Here is a 20,746-nt window from a genome sequence, read left to right on the forward strand (position 1 = left end):
AGAAGGGATGCGGGGCAAGGTGATTTTTTGAAATTATTGGTCTAGACTTTTGGCGAGAAACCACATTTGAAGCTATTGGGTTGTACTTTTGGTGAGAACCACAACTTGCTCGGCAGGATTATCTGGATATCTTCAAGGGCCATAAACCGCAGACAGAATGTCTGCAGGAACATAGTGCCCTGTATCTGTTCGAGTTGTCATGGCACGTTCCTGAGGTCCTTCCTGGAACTGAGTACAGCAGGTGGTCTAAGATGGTGGCCCTTCCCTAAGATGGAGTCTATATTACCTTCACAACTTCACCCCACCACAGGGTAATAATCACTAATGTTTAACATAGTTTTTCCTTCTGACTCATTTAACTCTGTGTGGAAGCATTAAGATATTCAACAAGCATCATTGGTTGAAGGGGTCATAACTAACTTTTGGGAGACTGGGCTTATCAAAGCTTTAAATTCACTATTTTTAGATGTTAGCACAGTGAGCTCTGACAACATGTAGAACAACAGCCTGGAGAGATGGCTCAACAGGACCTGAGTTTGGTTCCCAGCACCCACATGGTGGCTCACAAGCATCTGCAACTCCAGTGCGGTGGAATGTGACTCCTCTTCTGGCCTCCACAGGCACTGCATACATATGAGTCATGTGTGCAGGCAAAACACTCATACATATAAAAACAAATCTCAGGAAAATAGGTTTTTGTTGTTGTTGGTTTGTTTGTTTGTTTGTTTGTTTGACACAGGATTTCTCTGTGTAGCCCTGACTATCCTGAAACTCACTCTGTAGACCAGTCTGACCTCAAACTTACAGAGCTCTGATTGCTATTCAACTCTCACAGATAGTAGAAACTTATTTTTAAAAATACAGAATAATGGCTCCTGCTTTTATTTATTTATCTTTTTCCCTCCGAGACAGGGTTTCACCTTGTAGTTTTGGTGCCTGTCCTGGATCTTGCTCTGATTTGATTTTTTTTTCCAGACAGGGTTTCTCTGTGTAGTTTGGGTGCCTGTCCTGGATCTCGCTCTGTAGACCAAGCTGGCCTCAAACTCACAGGGATTCACCTGCCTCTGCCTCCTGAGTGCTGGGATTAAAGGCATGTGCCACCACCACCCAGCTAAGAAAAAGTTTTTAAAACTAAGACATGGTTCATCAATAATTTTGTCACCCCCAAAATTTTTTTCATGTTTCTTCATCTAGTGCATCATTTTCTAAAGCTGCAAAATATTCTGTTTCATATCTAAACTAAAATTCACTATTATTTCTGCTATTCAATTATTAATAATAACAGATAGCATCATTGTGAATAAATCTTTATTTACACTTGTAATTATTTCTCTGAGACATATTCCCTGAAGAAGAATTGTGGGTCAAAGGTTTTTGTTTTTCCAAAACTGTTAATGCATCTTCCCTATCTGTTTTCCCAAAAGGCTGTACCACTTCATTAATGAGTAGTGCTTGGAAGAACATTATGGCCAGTAAAGATGAGCCTCAGTCTGCAACTTTTGCAGATGTGACCTGTGGAAATGCTGTTGTATACATTAAATTTGGTTGGTATTGTATACACTAAATTTGGTTGCTTCTATCACTAAAGTTGAGTATGTTTAAAGGTATGCTAGCCACTTATAAATCTTTTGTTAATGTCTTTGCCCCTGACTGTGGTCTTAATTTTGAATTACTGAATATTAAGGACTTTATATACAGGAAGGTTGTTAACCTCTGTCCCTCATAATTATTGCAGATATTTTCTTCAAAAAATAATTTCATATCTTCAAACTTTAATTTCATTTTTAACACAAAGGGTCAAGACAGTTTCTCCTTTCTTTTGTGATCAAGAACCAAATACATTCTCCAGCCAGGGAAGCGGATCAGTGCCTTGCTCAACCATCATCATAAGAGAAGCTTCCTCCTGCAGCAGAGACACAAAGCCAGACGTTATGCAGAGAGTGAAAGACCTTGGAAAACTCAGCCCTAAACAGGATGTCTCCATAAAATCCCTCCCCCCAGGGTTCAGGGACCAGCCCCCATCCCAGCCCCACAGTAGAAGGCAGAAAGAATGTAAGAGCCAGAGGGGGATGAAGGATCCCCTAAACCAACAGGATCAACATACATTTGAGCTCACTGGGGCAGCATGCACAGAGCCTGCACGGGTCTACACCAGATGGGATCCTACAGCTGAACGGAGAAGTGGACACATGCCCTCATCTCTACCTTGAGAAGCTATTTCTAATTGATAATGTTAGGATTCTGCCACTCCTCCAGCTATGTGACCACACACGCACAGTTCAGTAGCTAAGTAAGGGGTCTTACATCATACGTCATCCGTGCGCCGAGTGATTACGTAATGCGCACAGTGTGGTCACGTAATCTGTGTGTATGTGTGGCATAGCTCCGTAAGCCCACATGCGCGTGTGCAGGAAAATCCTTAAAAAGCAGGTCACAGACTCTTCCTCTCTCTTTTGTTCTCTCCTCCTCCCCGCTCTCTCCCTTCTCTTCCACAGGCCTGGTCACTCTCTTCTGCCCCACCCCACCCCCACCCCATCCCACCCCCGCCTCCACCCCACCTCCTCCTAATAAAGCATTGATACTGGGTTTTGTCGTGCCTCGTGACCTTTCCTCACAGAGTGAAAGTGCCACTTATTTAAAACCAACAGATAACCACTTGCAAATGAAATTTTAGTTTTCTCCAAGGGAGACTCGCAAGGGAAACAAACCACTTTTTGTTGGGACTTTTGTCCATGTGGCATTTGTTTAACTCTGTGAAGCAGTGTTGCTGTGCCTGTCTAGGACACCTGATGGTTCAATTAAGAACTGAACAGCCAATAGCAAGGAGAAAGGATAGGTGAGGCTGGCAAGCAGAAAGAATATACAGAAGGAAAAACCTGAGAGAGGGGAGATCTAGAGAGAAGGAGGACATCAGGGGCCAGCCACCCAGCTATACAACCAGCAATGGAATAAGGGAGAAAGGTATACGAAATAGAGAAAGGTAAAAGCCTAGAGGCAAAAGACAGACAGGTTAATTTAAGTTAAGGAAAAGCTGGCAAGAAACAAGCCAAGCTAAGGCTGGGCATTTATAATTAAGAATAAGCCTCCGTGTGTGATTTATTTGGGAGCTGGGTGGTGGGCCCCCCCCAAAAAAGACTAAAAAACAAGCAACTTTTAAGGGTAGGACATACACCCAGCAATAAATGGCCAACAGAAAATGAACTCACTGGGTTCTTTATCTCATAATGTCATGTCAGAGCTTTTCCATTTGTTTGTTTAATTTTATCTTATTTTTATTTTATTTTATTCATATACATTTTCTCTCTTTTTACCCCACAGGTCCTTTGAATATATATTATGCCTTCCAGTTTAGTGTATCTGTGGGATTCCTGAGTGTGGGAACAAATGGGTCTCTGTGTCTCCAACTGTTTCTTGTGCCTTGTCTTGGGCTCTTTTCCTTCTGTTTGTTTTGTTCCAATCCACTATGTTAGTTTTTGTTTTATCTTGTTATATTTTGTTTTATTATTACCCTTTATTATCCCATGGTGAATTGAATAAGAATGGCTCCCATAGGCCCATATAATTGGAAGCTTAGTCCTCAGGGAGAAGGATAAGGAGGGTGTGGCCATGTTGGAAGAAGTGTGTCCCTGGGGCTTTGAGGTTTCAAGAGCCCATGCCAGACCCAGTTCTCTCTCTTCCTGCAGCCTACAGATCAGGATGTCGCTCTCAGCTTCTGCTCCGGAGCCATGCATGCCATCATGCTCTCTCTACCATGATAACTGACTAGGCCTCGGAAACTGTAAGCAAGACCACTGCTAAATGCTTTCCTTTTCACGAGTTGTCTTGGTCATGGTGTCTCTTCACAGCAATAGGACAGTGACTAGGATACCTTAGATGTCTGTTTGTTTTCCAATGGGACAGAAAGGGGGTAGATCCAGATGGGAGGGGAGATGGGGAGGAATTGGGAGGAGTAGAGGGAGAGGAAACTGTAATCATGTGAGGGGGGGAAGCTATTTTCAATAGAAGGAAAAGAAAGACAATTTTCTTTTCAGCTACATTTCATATACATAAATACAACTCCTCCATTCACTACATAATGTTGTACTAGCCTATAAGTTTTAAGACAGAACTTTTCAATTGTATTTAATTTTGCTTTTTCAAAAATGATTTGTCAAGCCATATGTGACTTGTTACCGCTCCATAAGTCCTTTGAAATAAATTAATGAATAAGAACAAAATTTATCAGTTCAGTTGAATTTTTAAAATAGAATTTCTTTTAAGAAACCAAAAAGATATGCATAGGCTAGGGGAAATTATTTGTAAAATACATACTGATGAAAGACTTGTATCCAAAAATCACAAAGAACCAATATTTAATGCGAAATTCAACAGCCCAAATAAAAACTATGCAAAAGAGCTGAAGATCACCAAAGAAGACATACAAATGGTATAGAAACAGATGGTCAAGATTATACATCATTAGTGTGGTACAAATTAAAGCAACGAGGAGATGCTACTACAAACCTATTCAAATAGCTAAAACCCAAAATATTGACATCACTGAAACTCAGCAAGGATGTAGGTTCTCAGGAACTCTCCCTTATTGCTGGTAGAAACACAAACTGGCACTTTTGAAGGCTGGTTAGCAGTCTCTCGTGGAGATTATAGACACAGAGTCTTACCAAAATGATTTAAAGCTAATGTCTACAAAAGGCTGCCTACAAATGTTTGTACCAGCTTTATTTATAATTACCAAGACTTGGAAGAAATCAAGGTACCCTTTTTTTTCGTGTGTGTGTGTGTGTGTGTGTGTGTGTGTGTGTGTGTGTGTGTGTGCCTGTCTGTAAAAAGAGGTCAGAAGGGTGTCAGATCACCTGGAGCTGGAGTTACAGGCAGTTATGAGTGGCCTTTTGTGAGTGCTGAGAATCGAATTCAGGTCCTCTGCAAGAAGAGCATGCAGTCTTAACCACTGAGTCACCTCTCCAGCTCCCAAGGTGTGCTTTAGAAAGAGACTGCATATATAAACTGCAGTTCATACATTCAAAGGATACTGCTCAGTTATAAGAAACAAGCCATCTGACCATATGGAAGACCCTTTGAGGAGAGTCTGTTCTGCATAATACTGTAATGCTGGTACCTGACACTAGGCATTTGATAAAACTCATAGCATGTTCAACACAGGAGCCAAGCCTGAGGTAAACTGTGGACCTTCATTAATAATGATGCATCAATATTGGTCCATCAACTATAACAAATGAGCCACCAATGCAAGATGTTAATCAGAAAGAAAATCATTATAGGACCAGGGGAAGGTGTATGCAAACTCTCGGGACTGTCCATTTTTCTATTAAAAAAATCAATTATCATGTATGCATATGTGTGTCTTCCACAGAACTAATCACTCTTTGAAAAACTTCCCCGGAGCCTGAAATAGTCCTCTGTAAGAGGTAAGCTCTCATAACAGCAGGGTAAGTTAATAAACGAGAGACAGACAGGCAGAGCTAGTGTTAACACAGTTATGAAAAGGTCTATGAAGCCAGCCTGATCTGGATTTGAATTCTGCATCCACTTGCATCAATCTGGCAAACTATTGAGGTTTCTTTCATTTTGATGTCCTCACTTGTGTAGTAAAGAAAATAAAAAAGAGATCTTGAACATTTTAAAAAAAAAAAAAGTGCAATCAAGCCGGCAGCAATGGTGGTGGCCCAAGCCTTTAATCCCAGCACTTGGAGGGAGAGGCAGGTAGATCTCTGAGTTTGAGGCCAGCCTGGTCTACACAGTGAGTTCCAGGATAGACAGGGCTACACAGAAAAACCCTGCCTCAGAAAAAAATAAAATAAAAAATGTATATGAAGATCTTAGAATATGCTCTCACACAAAATACGTGAGTGAAAAACAGCAGCTATTGCCAATTTTATAATAATGGCTATTTTACAAAACATATTATTAAACATATTATTTAGGATAATCTATTAGGAATCAAATATTTAATATTCTTGTACCTTTGGTTTCAGGTTCTTCTTCCAAGTCTCTGGTAAATTTATTACTATTCAATATAATTTAGGAAATGGATTGAAGTTTAAATTATCTACATTTATTAATTCACTCAATAAATAATTATGAGGAACCTGCTATGTTCCCGGCTCTGTTCTAGACACGAAGAGCTCAACAATGGACCGAAGAGAGTCCCTAATGGCAATCACATAATGGTAGAGGAAGCAGATACTGAACAAACGCACTCGACAAACTCTCAGAGAAAGGGAGGGGACGCTATAAAAAGAGAGAGTGTATCATTCTCACCGAGCAGAGTCTAAAGGAGATGAGGAAGAAGCCGTGCAGGGGTGAAAGGAAACCACCTGGATAACAGAACAGTGAGGGCAGGGCCCATGATGAGTGAGCCAAGCCCGGCAGAGGGGCGTGCCGGAGCAGTCTGAGGAGGAAAGGATGTTACAGGGTGTGAAAGGGCAGAGAAATACTTAAGGCCACTTAGTTCTGGCTTAGGACTTCAAATCCCAAGCGGGAAGAGAAACCACTGGAGGTTTTTAAACAGGTACACACTGCGATCAATTTGTATTTATGCAGTGTCCTTCCAAAGAGCCTGGATAGCTCAGCTGGTAGAGCATCAGACTTTTAATCTGAGGGTCCAGGGTTCAAGTCCCTGTTCAGGCAGAGGCTATTTTAAGCTCCTAAATAAACAGTGACTCCCAATGTGTAAATGGTAGAGAGAGTTTATAAAAATAAGATTAGCCCCCCCTCGCCCATCTAACACTCTAGCTGAGCAACAAGGGGGGGTAGAGGGGGTGAATCACCTCTAAAATAATTCCCACTAGGTGGGATGGGGGTAAGTAGAATCAAGCCATATTATATGCACCTATAAAAATCACATAGTGAAGCCCATTATTTTGTATCATTAATATACGTTAATTAAAAAATGTCCTTAAAATTGTTTGAATACCAGCAATAGCCATATGATCAGTTAAAGACACAAATAATGTAATAGACCTAAGCATTTCTTCCTGATGTGACTACGTATAAACGTAAGTATAAAGGGCTCAAAAAATATCTATGACCTTTTATGAGTTAAATCGTGCACCCTCCCAAAAGAAGATATATTGCAAGTCTAATCCCCAGTGGCCCATAATGTGATGGTGTTTGGAAAGAGTCCTTGCAGATGTAGCAAATGGTCACGATGATGTCATGCTGAAGAGCCATAGACCGCTTATGGAAGGGAGCCGGTGTCCTTAAGAGAGGACAACCTCGTGGAAACAGAGGACACAGTATTACTGTAAGACATAGGAAGGCAGAGGAGCAGAATAAAACGGCGCTGCTTCAAGCCATGCTCCGCCACCGGAAGCTCACACAAGACCGGGAAGGACTGTCTCTCACACACACAGGGTTTACAGGGAGCACCACCCTGCCAACACCTTCGCTTTGCGCTTCTAACCTCCTAGGTTAGTAAATACCTATCTCGCTACCACAACCCTGTGAAACTAACAGTTTTCGACCGGTGTCCTCCCGCCTCTCCACCTCCTGCCTCCCAAGGGTTGGAGATACTGGAGTCAACCATCAGATCCCGTCCTTAAGCACCCACACGGCCCCGCTTCCATAAAGACGGTTAGGGAACGCTTGGTGGCAAAGCGGTGTTGATTGACTTTTTTCTGTTGTATTTGGGAAGGTGGAGCGGAACACCCCAGGAAGCCTTGCAACCCACACTGAGCCAGGAACCAGTCTCTGGTTCGCTCTGTGGGAAATGAGGCCGCTAAGAGGAAGTCATCAGTGAGGGAGTTGTGTCCTAGTAGCACGTTTTAATTACGATACAGCCACGACTGTCTCTTGCATAGGAATTCAGCATGCAAGATTTACAGCCCTCAACCGCTTTGCCTTTGTCTCTAGCAGCCTCCTTGCCGCCGACGGTCGCCCAAGGTCCTCTGTTCACCTGTGTCACACTGCCCCCTGCTGCTTGGGTGTCATAATCTCCTGGCTGCTCCCACTTGGCGCGGCTTCTGAGATGTCATGGCTTTGGCCAGGTTTAGAAAACCTGATACACCCAACACAGAACGCGTGGGGTGGGGAGGGGGTGTCTTATATGTTTCTCTTAATAAAATCACTGAACAACATAGATATGTTGGTCTGGAAACACAACCATCCCACTGGCTTCAGCTTGGGAGGAGGAAAATCAAGTTTCCAGAATAAGGGGATGAAGAGCCTTTTCTTTCCTGTTTCGTGGGGGCCTCTTCAAGTGATCTCCTCTTTTTTTCATGGCGTGACAACAGGAGAAAAGCCATTTAAGAAAAGCTGATGAAAGTGTAACTAATCCAACCAGCCAGAGGAAAACAGTGTCATAAAGGGGCCCCCAGAAGACGGGGTAGGCTTTTCTTCCTGCACCAAAGGCACCAGGCAGGGCTTTGCTGAGTCCCTGGCGCGCATGCGTGCCCAGTCAGCCCCCACCCCAGCTCCTCTCTGCTGTGGGTTCCTTTGACACCTCCACAGCGGTGGTCCCCAAACTGGAGGAAAAAGAGGTCTAGGAAACATCAAGGGATATGTTAGCAAGGGGAAAACTGGACGTGAGTGGTTCAAACCTTAAAGCCCAAAGTGAAAGGACCAAGCAGACGCCATAACAGGCTGCTGAGTCTTCTCTCAGAACTCAGGCCTCAATTTCAGTTTTCTGAGACTTGAACAAGCAGTTTCTGGGAGGGCCATGAACAAAAGACATAGTCCTTGCAGTAGCTCCCTTTCTGCACCTACTCTGGCTGATCAAGGTTCAGTCAATTGTTTACTGTCTGGGACCCCTCACCAACCTAGAGGCTAGGGCAAGGCTCAATGTGACAGCCTGGGGCAATGAGTCAGCCCCCATAATCGGTACATGCTAGGCCAGTAAGCCTCTGTGCAGCTCAAGGACAAAGCCTGGGACTTGTCCAGGCCTGCTCAAAAATGGCAACTGTAACCCCCCACTAACCCTAGCTAATTAAAAGTTACTAACATGATTGCCACTCGCATAAACCAATCCTGAGTCTGTTCCTATGCAGTCTGCCCACCCCCAAGCCCCTCTTATTTTAAAAACCCTGCCCCATTGCTACTGCATCAGAAGGAAGGAGAGTCCCGAGTTAACTAGCAATACAAAGACTCTGCTTTTGCATCGGATTCGGTCTCTTGGTGGCCTTTGGGGGACTCTGGGTACAACATAAGTAATTCTCGAAGTACTCTGGTGGGGCTCTAGGAAAAAAACAAAACAATACCTCAGAACACATTCCCCAACCCTATGCTGGAGGTTTTAAAGATTGTTAGGTGAGAGAGAGAGAGAGAGAGAGAGAGAGAGAGAGAGAGAGAGAGAGAGAGAGAGAGAGCTAACACTTTCTGCTGTCCAGCAGCGAGGCTTCAGTGGCGCCCAGCCTCCACCGGACCTGCACAAGTCCTCAGACGGCCCACCCATGTACATCAGTTTGGCCACAGACCTGCTCTACCGGGCATGCCCGGTGGGCATGGAACTGGCTCTCAGGGCACTCGGGTTCCTGTGGCCCTTGTGTGGCAGAGGCCTTGCTCATACACCTGTACTCCTTGTGCTCCACTGTGTGTGGGCTGCGGGTGCAGGGGGCCAGTGTTCCCTGGCGTCGGAGGGTTGTGGGAGAACACCTACCCTTTATAAGCACAGGACCAGACAGTCTCCAAACCCGTGCCACAAAAGGATTTATACTGCATGATCCAAGAGAAGAGGCCAGCTGCTGTCTTTGGCTCGCCTCCATTCCTCACTCCCATTCATAAAACCTTTAGAGAAGCTGTGTGTCGCTTTCTCCCGGTGTGGGTCAAATTGTGCTCCAAGCCGGGAGGAAGCTGGGTGTAGATGCAGGTGGCTAGAAGGGCCTTGACCCGGCTGTCTCTCGAGCTACTTTGTTGCTTCCCCTTACCTAACCATCTCTCACCATGTAATAAATCTCAAGTGGTAACATCACGCCCAAGGGGAGTGGGGAGCGTTACAAAGTTTGCTATCTGGCATTGGTGGGGTGGGGCAGAGACAGCCCTCCCGGAAAGGAGCGTGACCTACAGCACTTCGTGTCTTCCTGAAGCCTGGATTTGAGTGTTAAACATATGGCGCGGTGTTTGGGAGAGTCATTTAGTAAGGGAGCCTAGTTAGTGTTTCTTGTTCAGCTTTTTGTTGTTGTTCCGTTGGGTTTTTGTTTGTTTGTTTGTTTTCTTTTTCTGTTTTGTTTTGGTTTTGATACAGGGTCTCACTGTGTAGCTGTGGCTAGCCTGGAACTCAATATGTAGACCAGGCTGGCCTCAAACTCACAGAGATGCTCCTGCCTATGCTTCCTGAGTGCTGTGATTAAAGGCATGTCTACCGTGTCTGACTAGCTAGCTTTTCTTAGATGGCATTATTTTCTTAATTTTCCATATACCAGGTACAATTCTGTTACTTTTCCTATATTATCTCATTTAATGGTGCTTCTAACAACTGCATCCCTGTCTTACAGATGAGAACATTGTAGTTCAGAGGTTAAGACATTTATGCCCACAGAGGCGGGTTGGGATGATCGCAGAGCCAGTATGCTGACTAGTCTCCTGTCAGGCTAACAGAGTCATCAGAGAGGAGGGAGCCTCAGCTGAGGAAACGCCTCCATAGGACCAGGCATAGGCAAGGCTGTACATTTTCTTAACTAGTAATCGATAGGAGAGGGCCCAGCCCATTGTGGGTGGTGCCACCCTGGGCTGGTGGTCCTGAGTTCTACAAGAAAGCAGGGTGAGTAAGCCATGGGAAACAAGCCAATAAGGAGCACTCCTCCATGGCCTCTGCATCAGCTCCTTCATCCAGGTCTCTGCCCTACTTGAGTTCCTACCCTGACTTCCTTCATGGATGAACAGTGTAAGCCAAATAAACCCTTTCTTCCCCATGTTGCTTTGGCCGTGGTGTTTTTAGTCACAACAATAGAAACCGTGACTAAGACAGTCAATAAGTGTGATTTGAGTAGATCACAAAGCTAGCTGGTATGACTAAGCAATCATAGAGAGTTGTGGCTAACCGGAAACTTGTCCTGGGTCCCTGTCCTCTCAAGCTCCAGCAGTTAGCCATCATGTCTCCATTTCCCACTTTGGGTACACAGCAATGGTCATGACACCACTGGAACCTTGCTCCTATGGAGAACGACTCTCTAAATGCCTCAGATACCTTAACTGAACATTTGCGGTGTAAGAAGCCATAGAAGTGTGAAGTCTGGGAAAGGACAACAGCCTGAACAAAAGCAAACCTACTGTTGTGAATTTGAGAATTTGGAAATACCTGGAAAGTCAAAGGTTTTACAGGATGTGCGGGGGTGTCTATAAACAGTTACACACGTATTTAAATACAAATACAATATAGATAAGACATTCTTCCTAGCCCCAAGAGTCTCATACCACGTGCTCATTGTAGAAAAGAGCAATTAGCAGGATAAGCATGCTGGGAAACCTCACTGAAGGTGTTCAGGAAAAAAGCGCAGTGAAGCAGCCAGAGCCAGAAGAAGCTAGGCTGGAGCTGAGCCTTAGGTGATGGACGCAGATGGCAGGAATTTTTAGGCAGACGAAACAGACTACGGCATAAATGAGCAGAACAGACCTGGGGTAGTATTTTCCCTCCCTGCGGTATTTTCCCTCCCTGCAGGTGTGTGTCCGTGTGCCGTCTGGGGGAGGGACGTGTGTGCAAGCACCCATTTTCACAGTGTCGGGGTGTCTTCCTCTGACACTCTCCATGTTATTTTCCGAGACAGTGTGAACCCGGAGCTCACCGTGTCAGCTAGGTTGGCCGTCTCCACCCCCACCAGTCCTGGGGATACAGACATGCACTACCACACCCAGATTTTACATGGATGCCGGAGGTTTGAACCCGGGTCCTTGTGTTTCTGCGTCAGGCACTTAGCCCACTGAGCCGTCTCCCATGCCCCAGGAGCTTTTTTAATTCATTTCCCAGGTTCACACACAAAGTAATGGGTTTCATCGTGGCATCTTCAAACAGTGTCATTATATTTTGTTCCCATGCTTTCCCTTCTCCCACCCATGCCCCCTCCTGACCTGCTCCAGCTGGTTCCCCAAGCTCGCTCCTCCTTCAACTTTCTTACCATCTGTATTCCATCACTTTATTTCTCATTTCCCTTAAGACCGCTTCTGGAGAGGTGGCTCAGCTGTGCAAGCAGGAGGCCCCAGGTCCCCAGCACCCACATGAAAAGCCAGGAGTGGCAGCACATATCTATAAACCAGCTGTGTATGACAGAGGACGGGAGGACCTTTGGGGCTTGCTGGACACTATACCTCCAGGTTCAATGAGAGACCCTGCCTCAAAGGAACATGGCAGAGAGTGAGAGGGCAGGACACCCAGTATCCGCCTCTGTTCTCCACACACATCTAAGAGCACATGCACCCCATGCCCATGTGTATACACACCTTCACACAGGCACACATATGAACAAAAATAAATAAACATTTTTTTTTTTTTTGGTTTTTCGAGACAGGGTTTCTCTGCGTAGTTTTGCGCCTTTCCTGGAGCTCACTTGGTAGCCCAGGCTGGCCTCGAACTCACAGAGATCCACCTGGCTCTGCCTCCCAAGTGCTGGGATTAAAGGCGTGCGCCACCGCCGCCCGGCCTATAAATAAACATTTTAAAAGAACTTCTCTTCTCAGGATCTTCTTAATATTATCATGATCTATATACACAGTATATATACATATATCTACACACACAAATATAAACATGCAGTATATATACCTATATTTACATACACACATATATAGGTGTAAATTAGTTATGTATCAGTAATTGTCCTTCTAAGTCTGACATATTTTGCTTAACATGATTTCTAATTCTATGCAGAATCACAAAATTCCATTGTGTATATGTACAGCACACTCTATCCATTCATCTGTTGATGGACATCTATGCTTGTTCCATTTCCTGGATATTGGGGATAGTGCAGCAATGAACATGGATTGAAAGTATCCCTGCAGAGTCCTTCAGGCACACACCCAGGAGAGGTATAGTTGAAACCAGGAAATTTTATCCCAGATCTTAGCAGCATGAAGGTGGGAACTGATTCTTGGTTTGCTCAACTGTATCCCTGGACACCAGCATATGATGGGCACACAAGCACTATTTCTTGATGAAATAAATGAAGAGAGAATGAGAGGGAGAGAGAGAGAGAGAGAGAGAGAGAGAGAGAGTAGATGAGAGCAAGAGAGAGGCCTGAAATACTGAACAGAAACCTTTAATCCCAGAACTCAGGAGACAGAGGCAAACAGATCTCTGTGAGTTTGAGGTCAGCCTGGTTTACATAGTGAGACCATGTTTAAAAAAAACTGAACAGGGAGTTGAGAAATTTGCACAGAAGGAGATAGATGTGTGCTTGGGGGTGAAGGAGAATATTGTTGGAAAAATTAGGGAGAGCAAATGTAGGAAAGGCTTTGACCAAAGTTAAGACCAAGAGTCTAATAAAACAGTAGGCCAGATGGTGGCCAATGAGACACTCATGGACACATCAGGTGACAGCATAGACTATGAAATCAGTACCTGAGCAGCATGAAAGCTAGATGAGAGAGGACACAAGCTAGAGGCTAGGAGAATCCTCAGGAAGACGTTGTGGCAGTCTAAGCATGAGAGTCTTGTAAACAGATGTTTCCCATCCCAATTGCCTGATCCCAAATAAACACACAGAGGCTGAATATGAATTATAAATGCTTGGCCGATAGCTCAGGCTTGTTGCTAGCTAACTCTCACACTTGAATAAGCCCATGTTTCTATTTATGCTTTGCCACATGACAGCACCTTTATTAGCATGGCATGATCATCTCCTGCTCCCTCTGCAACTAGCTGGCGACTCCTGATTCTGCCCTTCTCCTTCCCATCATTCTTAGTTTGGTCACCCCACCTATACTTCCTGCCTGGCTACTGGCTAGTCAGCATTTTATTAAACCAATTTTATTAAACCTCTTTACAGTGTACAAGAGGATTATTCCACAGCATTTCCCCTTTTTGTCTAATTAAGAAGGTTTTAACTTTAACATAGTAAGATTATACACAACAAAAACAGTTATCAAGTAAGAATTACAGTTAGAATATCCAGTCTATTTGTATTTGACAAAATCAGAGAAAACATTTAATTATCCATCCTATCTTGGTGAGTCCAAAGTTTTATATCTAATTTACCTTTTTATTATAACTAAGAAAAATTGTAATTATTACTATCTAGTCTTCAACTCCATCAAAGACTCCAGAATGATGAAATGTTACCTAATGACAGGGATATCAGATTGCCTAGACAGTCACCCAAAGTTTCTCTGTAATTTTGGGGCATCCATCTTTGACCTATAAGCCTAGCATATCTGACAGACTTTCCTGTGAAGCAGGGAATTCTGAAGGACTGTCCTATCTTGTCTTGGCAAAGTTCAGCAGTTGCCTTTCTTGTGTCCTGCTGGTCCAGTTTGGACAGTAACTGTCAGCAACTGAGGCAAAGGCAGTTTCTTTGTCCATATGGCTAGCTTTTGCCATAAAGATAACAAATTCTGGGTTGGGGGGAGGCTGGAGGGTTGGGAAGAGGGAAGAGGAGGATCTGTGATTGGTATGTTTAATGAATAAAAATATTAATTAAAAAAAAACTCCATGCAGAGTTTCTTTGATGCCCATCATCTTCTCTGGAGTACATTGGAGCTGCCAGGAGCAGATGTGTCTCATTGTCATGAAAAATCTAAGTTATTAAAACATTTTAAATTCCATGTTCCATAGGTCTTTAAAGTGTTTGAAGATTACCTATCTGAAATATATCTCTGTATACCTAGAAAACCTAACTAACACTACTATAAGTTTGATTATTATAGATGACTATTAGTATGTATTTCTTAATTATACATTACATTTTTAAATGAATTCCATAAACATAATATCTTAAACAAGAGTAGAAGTATACGTATAACAAAATTAACATTAAATTTGTATCAATAAACCAAAATCTATACCAATATAAAATATGTAAAATTATTAGTTGGATTTTTTTTGGATTAAAGTAGATGCAATAATCTACCCCTTTATCCTGTCATTTCTATATCATATCTCCCTTCTTTTAGAAAGGGATCTCTGAATTTAACTCCTTTGTTTAGCCTTTTTTTTTTTACTTTGACCAATAACAATTTGTAACCAAACCCCCTAAACAAATACAAACATCCATACTCCATTTTTTGGGAATGTGGGCATAGTTCTCTAGACTGTTAATTGGGGGTGCTGGCAACCTTATGGGGACCCTGAGAAAATTTAGAATTATGGTCAAGTCCTGACTGGAGTATTCTGTGAGGCTGGATCATCTCAGCCAGCAGCCTTGAAGCTGTTCTGGATGCAGAACTCAGAGGAAGCTACAACAGAGGCACTCTGAAATGTTGGATCATCTGGGCCATGCATTCCCACCAGAGATTTTTCAGGGGGTCTTCCTCAAGCAAACCTGATTTTTCTTAACCCAGAATGATCCAAAGCCTCTCATTTCCAGTGGAAATAAAAGCAGAACCTCTTTCCCAAACTTTTAACTTAAATTTTGAAGTTAAGATATTTTTTAAATATATAGGTTGGTTTAATATAGTGGTTTTCATAATCCAAAGTCTTTTAGCAGCCAAAAAATTTAAAGACAACACAATAATATACACAATCCAGACTCTGTGTATTTTCATCTTTATGTGGCTTATTATATTTTCATAACTCTATTTCTTTTTTAAGGACTTTCTTTACCCTTTTTCTTTTCTCTCTCAAGTCTACATATATTTTTAAACACACTGTGACCTGGTTAGAGGCTCTTTTTGTCTGAATCTGTCCTTATTGTATATCTGTAACCTTTTCTGTCTGCATGAGCAAAAAACAAAACAAAACAAAACAAAAAACCTGCTGTGTAACTTATATCACGGCATGCTGGTGCTGGCTCCTCCCCTTTGGTTCCCTGAGAGTCTACTCTCATGATGGGGGCATATTTATCAACAGCCCTGAAAGCCATGTTTACTGCCCCAACTCTGGGAAGTTTCTAGGTCCATGCTACCACTGAGTAATGAGTAGCATGTAGCCAACTGCTCACAAACACCATATAAGGGTTTGGTAGTAGGATCTCTTAAAAGAACCATGACCGCCGGGCAGTGGTGGTGCACACCTTTAATCCCAGTGCTCGGGAGGCAGAGGCAGGTGGATCTCTATGAGTTCGAGGCCAGCCTGGTCTATAAAGGGAGTTCCAGGACAGACTCCAAAGCTACACAGAGAAACCCTGTCTCGGAAAAAAAAAAACAAAAAACAAAAAAACAAAAAAAAAAAAAAAAACTCATTTTTGCTGCTAGCACCAAGCCAAGAAGTTTTCTCTTAAAGGAGCCATGCCTTTGCTCACTGCCAACAAAGTCCACCAGAGAAAAGGCAGCTATCAAGAAGCCATGCTTGGCTCTGTTCCTGTGTGTCTAGAATCCTTTTTTAAGCTTTATCAGGTTTTATGTGAAAATTTCAGTCACACATTGAAACGCCATATGTAAACAGACATTTCCTATCCCAACCCCCAGTCCCAAATAAACACACAAAGGCTGAATATGAATTATAAATACTCAGCTCAGGCTTGTTACTAGCTAACTCTCACACTTAAATTAACCCATATTTCTATTTATGCTTTGCCACAGGGTGGTACCTTTATTAGCATAGAATGTTCATCTTCTGCTCTCTCTGTGTCTGGCTGGTGACTCCTGCTCTGCCCTCTTCCTTCCCATCATCCTTAGTTTGGTCACCCTGCCTATACCTCCCGCCTGGCTACCTAGCCAATCAGCATTTTGCTAAACCAATTTGAGTGACAAATCTTTACAGTGTACAAGAGAATTATTCCACAGCAGAGTCTAGCTGGGTGTGGTGGCACATGCCTTGTCCTAGCATTTGGGAAGCAAAAACAGGTGGATCTCTGTGAGTTTGAGGCCAGCCTGGTCTACAGAGTCAGTTCTAGAACAGCCTGGGCTACACAGAGAAATCCTATCTCAAAGAAGAAGGAGAAGGAGGAAGAAGAAGAGGAGGAAGAGGAGCCTAAGTGGGCTGGCAAGATAGCCTAATGGGTAAAGGCACTTGTCACAAGAGCTGGTGACCTAAATTAAATCCCTAGGACCCAACTAAAGATGGAAGGAGAGGACAGTCTTCATAAAGTTGTCCTCTAACTCTAGACATGCACCATGACATGAGGCCATCCCACATACACGTATGTCATACACACATACTCACACAATAATAATTGATTATTTTAAAAAAATATGAGAATCTGAATCAGGGGACAGCAAAAAGAAGGGGAAAAGATGGAAACTGGAGAGACACTTGAAAGGGCAACGTCCATACCATGTTGATAACAGTTGTGATAGTAGAGAAAACAGAGAAATAATGAGTACATAAGTCAAAATCCCTTCGGGGAAGCCTGAGAGAAAAGCAGTGGCATACTTAGACACATGGGAGTTGGCATGATTTAAGAGGAGATGGTGGAGACATTAAGCTCAGCATATAAAATACAACTCTAGTGAGCTCAAATATAGATCTAACTCTAGATGATGTTTTGTACGGCACAGAATAGGGGTTTTTATGGTTTTATTATATGTATATATGTAGTGGGTAGCCATTCCAGCTTGGATCTGGAATTTCCAACCCCCATTGAGACTCTGACAACTGTCACGCAAGGGGAGGCGCCTAGAGACCCGAGATCTGGATGGGCCAGCGCTCTCTCAGTTCCGAGACCCTGGACGGTGGAGGTTGACCGAGCAGAGCTCAGGAGGACACCGCTGGACTTCGATACACCTTCCCCAGACCCCACAACCTACCTTTCCCTTTTTTGTAAGTTACCCACTAAATAAATCTTCCTTTTAACTACATGGAGTGGCCATAATAATTTCACCAATATATATGTTTGTAGGGCCAACCAACACAGTATACTCACTAAACAACTTTAATTGAAGCATAGAATTTCAAAACCAAAAGAATAAGATTGTTCGGCATGTATAAGATATTCGGATATACATTATCCATGCTCAGATTACAGTACATAGTAATGCTGGTCTTTTCCCCTCCTGCTGACTGGGATGTGGGTGGATGCTCGTAGCTGGAATGGTTTCTTAGACACAACAGGATCTGTGTATTAAAGACAGCAGAGCAACATGACAGGAGGAATCTGAGCCTCTCACAGCTACGTGAATACATGTGCACGCCTGCTCATCCCCACCCCCTCATGCGAGAGAAACTGACTTCCACTTTGCTTAAGCCATTTTATTTGGGTTCCTATTTTAGCAGTCAAATTATATACTCCTACGGCCATGGGATTTAGTTTCTGGCTCTGTCATTTACTACCAAAGGTATGTAACGATTCTGAGATGCCTTCATCTGAAAATTTTAGCCTACCTTGTAGAGTATCACAAGAAATTAAATACACTAGGCAGCAAGTACTCAATAAATTGTAGCTGTTGCTGCTACTCTACTTAGTAACATTAAAAAAAAAAAAAAAAAAAAAAAAAAGCTGTGTTGTCGGGTGGTGGTCCACACTTTTAATCCCAGAAGTCAGGAGGCAGAGGCAGGCGGATCTGAGTCCAAGGTCAGCCTGGTCTACAGAGTGAGTTACAGGACAGCCAGGACTACACAGAGAAACCCTGTTCGAAAACCAAAACAAAACCAAAAAAAAAAAAGCTGTGTCAAAAATAAGTCCAACCAACTAGAAATATTTTTAAAGTTTTATAACTTTGTGTAATATTATATAAAAGCCAAGGATTATTTAATCTGAACAACTCTGATACAGAATAATTGTCTGCATTTTTATAGCAAGTGGGCCAGAAAGGTACATAAATTTGTTCAGAGTAACACAAGTAACTGGCAATACATGAATTAATTATGTTCAGCCTCTTGCAAATCAATCAGAATGTTGTGTGACCGTGCATACTTGCATGAGAATTGTCCTGGATCCTTCCAACCCCAAACCACCTATAATCCTGAAACACCCAAAGGTCAACACCCTAGAAAAGAGCCAGCCCCTCTCAAGAGGCTATCCTGTCACTCTCCTAGGTGTCCTTCCCATACTTTTTTTTAAACATAATTCTTTATTGACTCTGAGAATTTCCCATCATGCACCCCAATCTCACTCACCTCCCAACCCCTCCATATCCGCTTCTCACCCCTGCAGCATTTTCCCCCAAAAGAACACCCCCAAAAAAATTAATTAAAAAAAAAAGTCTCTCTCCTCCATCTTTCCAACGAATCTTCACTCATCCTAGTGGTATCAGGAGCTGCGGTGTGTCACACAGTCCACCCTTTTGTCCAATCACCCCACCCGTAAGATGCTCATTGCACGGAGTCATTGGTCTGGTTCAAGGCCTCTGGCTTCTGCTACACCATCGTCACTGGACCCTCACCGAAACTCCTACTGGATATCCTGCTGATTGGCAGAGTCATGGAGATCCTGCAGCTATCGTTCCGCAGGACCAGTCCCTTCGTGCACTCCAGCAGGTCACAGATGGGGTAGATAGGGTGGGCCAACCCGAGGCCAGGATGAGGGTCTGAGTGATAGCTGAGCTGGTCACTGGGGCCACTGGACCACCTCCCTCAGGTAAGGGGTGGAACCAGCTCTCTTAGGCCCATGCCATCAGGGTCATCTTCCCTTTGCCTGTGGTGAGAGGTGGGATCCTTCTCATACTTTACAAAGCCCTCTTCATTGAGATGATACAAATGGCTTCCATGTGTATAAGGGGAGCATCTAGGTACACAGTACTTCAGCTACCTGGAACCATCATCCTAACATCCTCCTCCGAATTCCTCCATGGTCTCAAAGTTTCCCTTTTCTATTCACACAGCCAAGGTCTTAACAGAGAAGTAGCTACCCGAGAATGCTGCTTGTATTTTCCTTCATAGCCTGCTATAAACTGTCTTGCATATGCACATATACTATACATACAGGACCTGGAGAGATGGCTTAGCAGTTAAAAAGCACTGGATGCTCTTCTAGAGGACAAAGGTTCGATTCCCAGCACCCACAGGGCAGCTGACCGTGAATGGTCTGTAACTACAGGGCCCAGGGAATCTGATGCCCTCTTATGGAATCCAATAATATTGCATGTCCAGTAGTACACAGATGAAGGCAAAACATCCATACACACACACGCCAAAAAAAAAAACCCTCCAAAAATTTGGTATTTATATATGTGTGTAATGTGTTTATATGTATATGTACACATATGTCCATGAAATTATATTATTTCTTCTTGTATTATTTATAAGCTTTAAATGAAATGATTACTTTTGATTCTTAATTTTTTTTTAAGCAAAGCAATCTATTAACAAGAAGTAAAAGCTCCACACAGCAGCCTCAGGTCTTCACACGAGTCAGCGGAAGTCCAGCTACTCTGTGAAACAGAGGTAATCAAATGCCTCCAAATATTTAATTTCCTATTCCAGGAATGTGAACAGGTGTAATTAAAATAACACTTTTTTTAATTAAGTGACCTCTCTTGACCAACCATCTGTGAATAATTCAGGTTTCCCCCTTATTATTACTGTAAAATTAAAACGAGGTCGTATAAACAGGAAGATCCCCTTTAACTGTCTTTAAGCACCAGCAATATATATTTTCCACCAGTTAAAATCCTTAATGATACAAAGAGGCTGTCAAGCATAACTTCCCCAATTCATTTGCCTGAAACCATCAATATTTTATCATGCCCTTGCAGTTGGCTTTAATTTAACAGTCCAGGTTACTAATCAAACAAAACACCCAAGTCATTAAAAGTTAGCATGCCA

General features: G+C 43.1%; 1 non-coding gene across 1 annotated transcript; it reads left to right on the forward strand.

Annotated features, from left to right (window-relative positions):
• The first annotated feature begins 6,575 nt into the window (after window positions 1-6,575).
• On the forward strand, window positions 6,576-6,648 carry Trnak-uuu. The gene has a single exon. It is a non-coding gene; the product is annotated as a tRNA-Lys (tRNA).
• The last annotated feature ends 14,098 nt before the right edge of the window (window positions 6,649-20,746 follow it).

This window comes from Peromyscus leucopus, chromosome 14 (assembly GCF_004664715.2).
Source record: "Peromyscus leucopus breed LL Stock chromosome 14, UCI_PerLeu_2.1, whole genome shotgun sequence".
Classification (NCBI taxonomy): Eukaryota; Metazoa; Chordata; class Mammalia; order Rodentia; family Cricetidae; genus Peromyscus; species Peromyscus leucopus.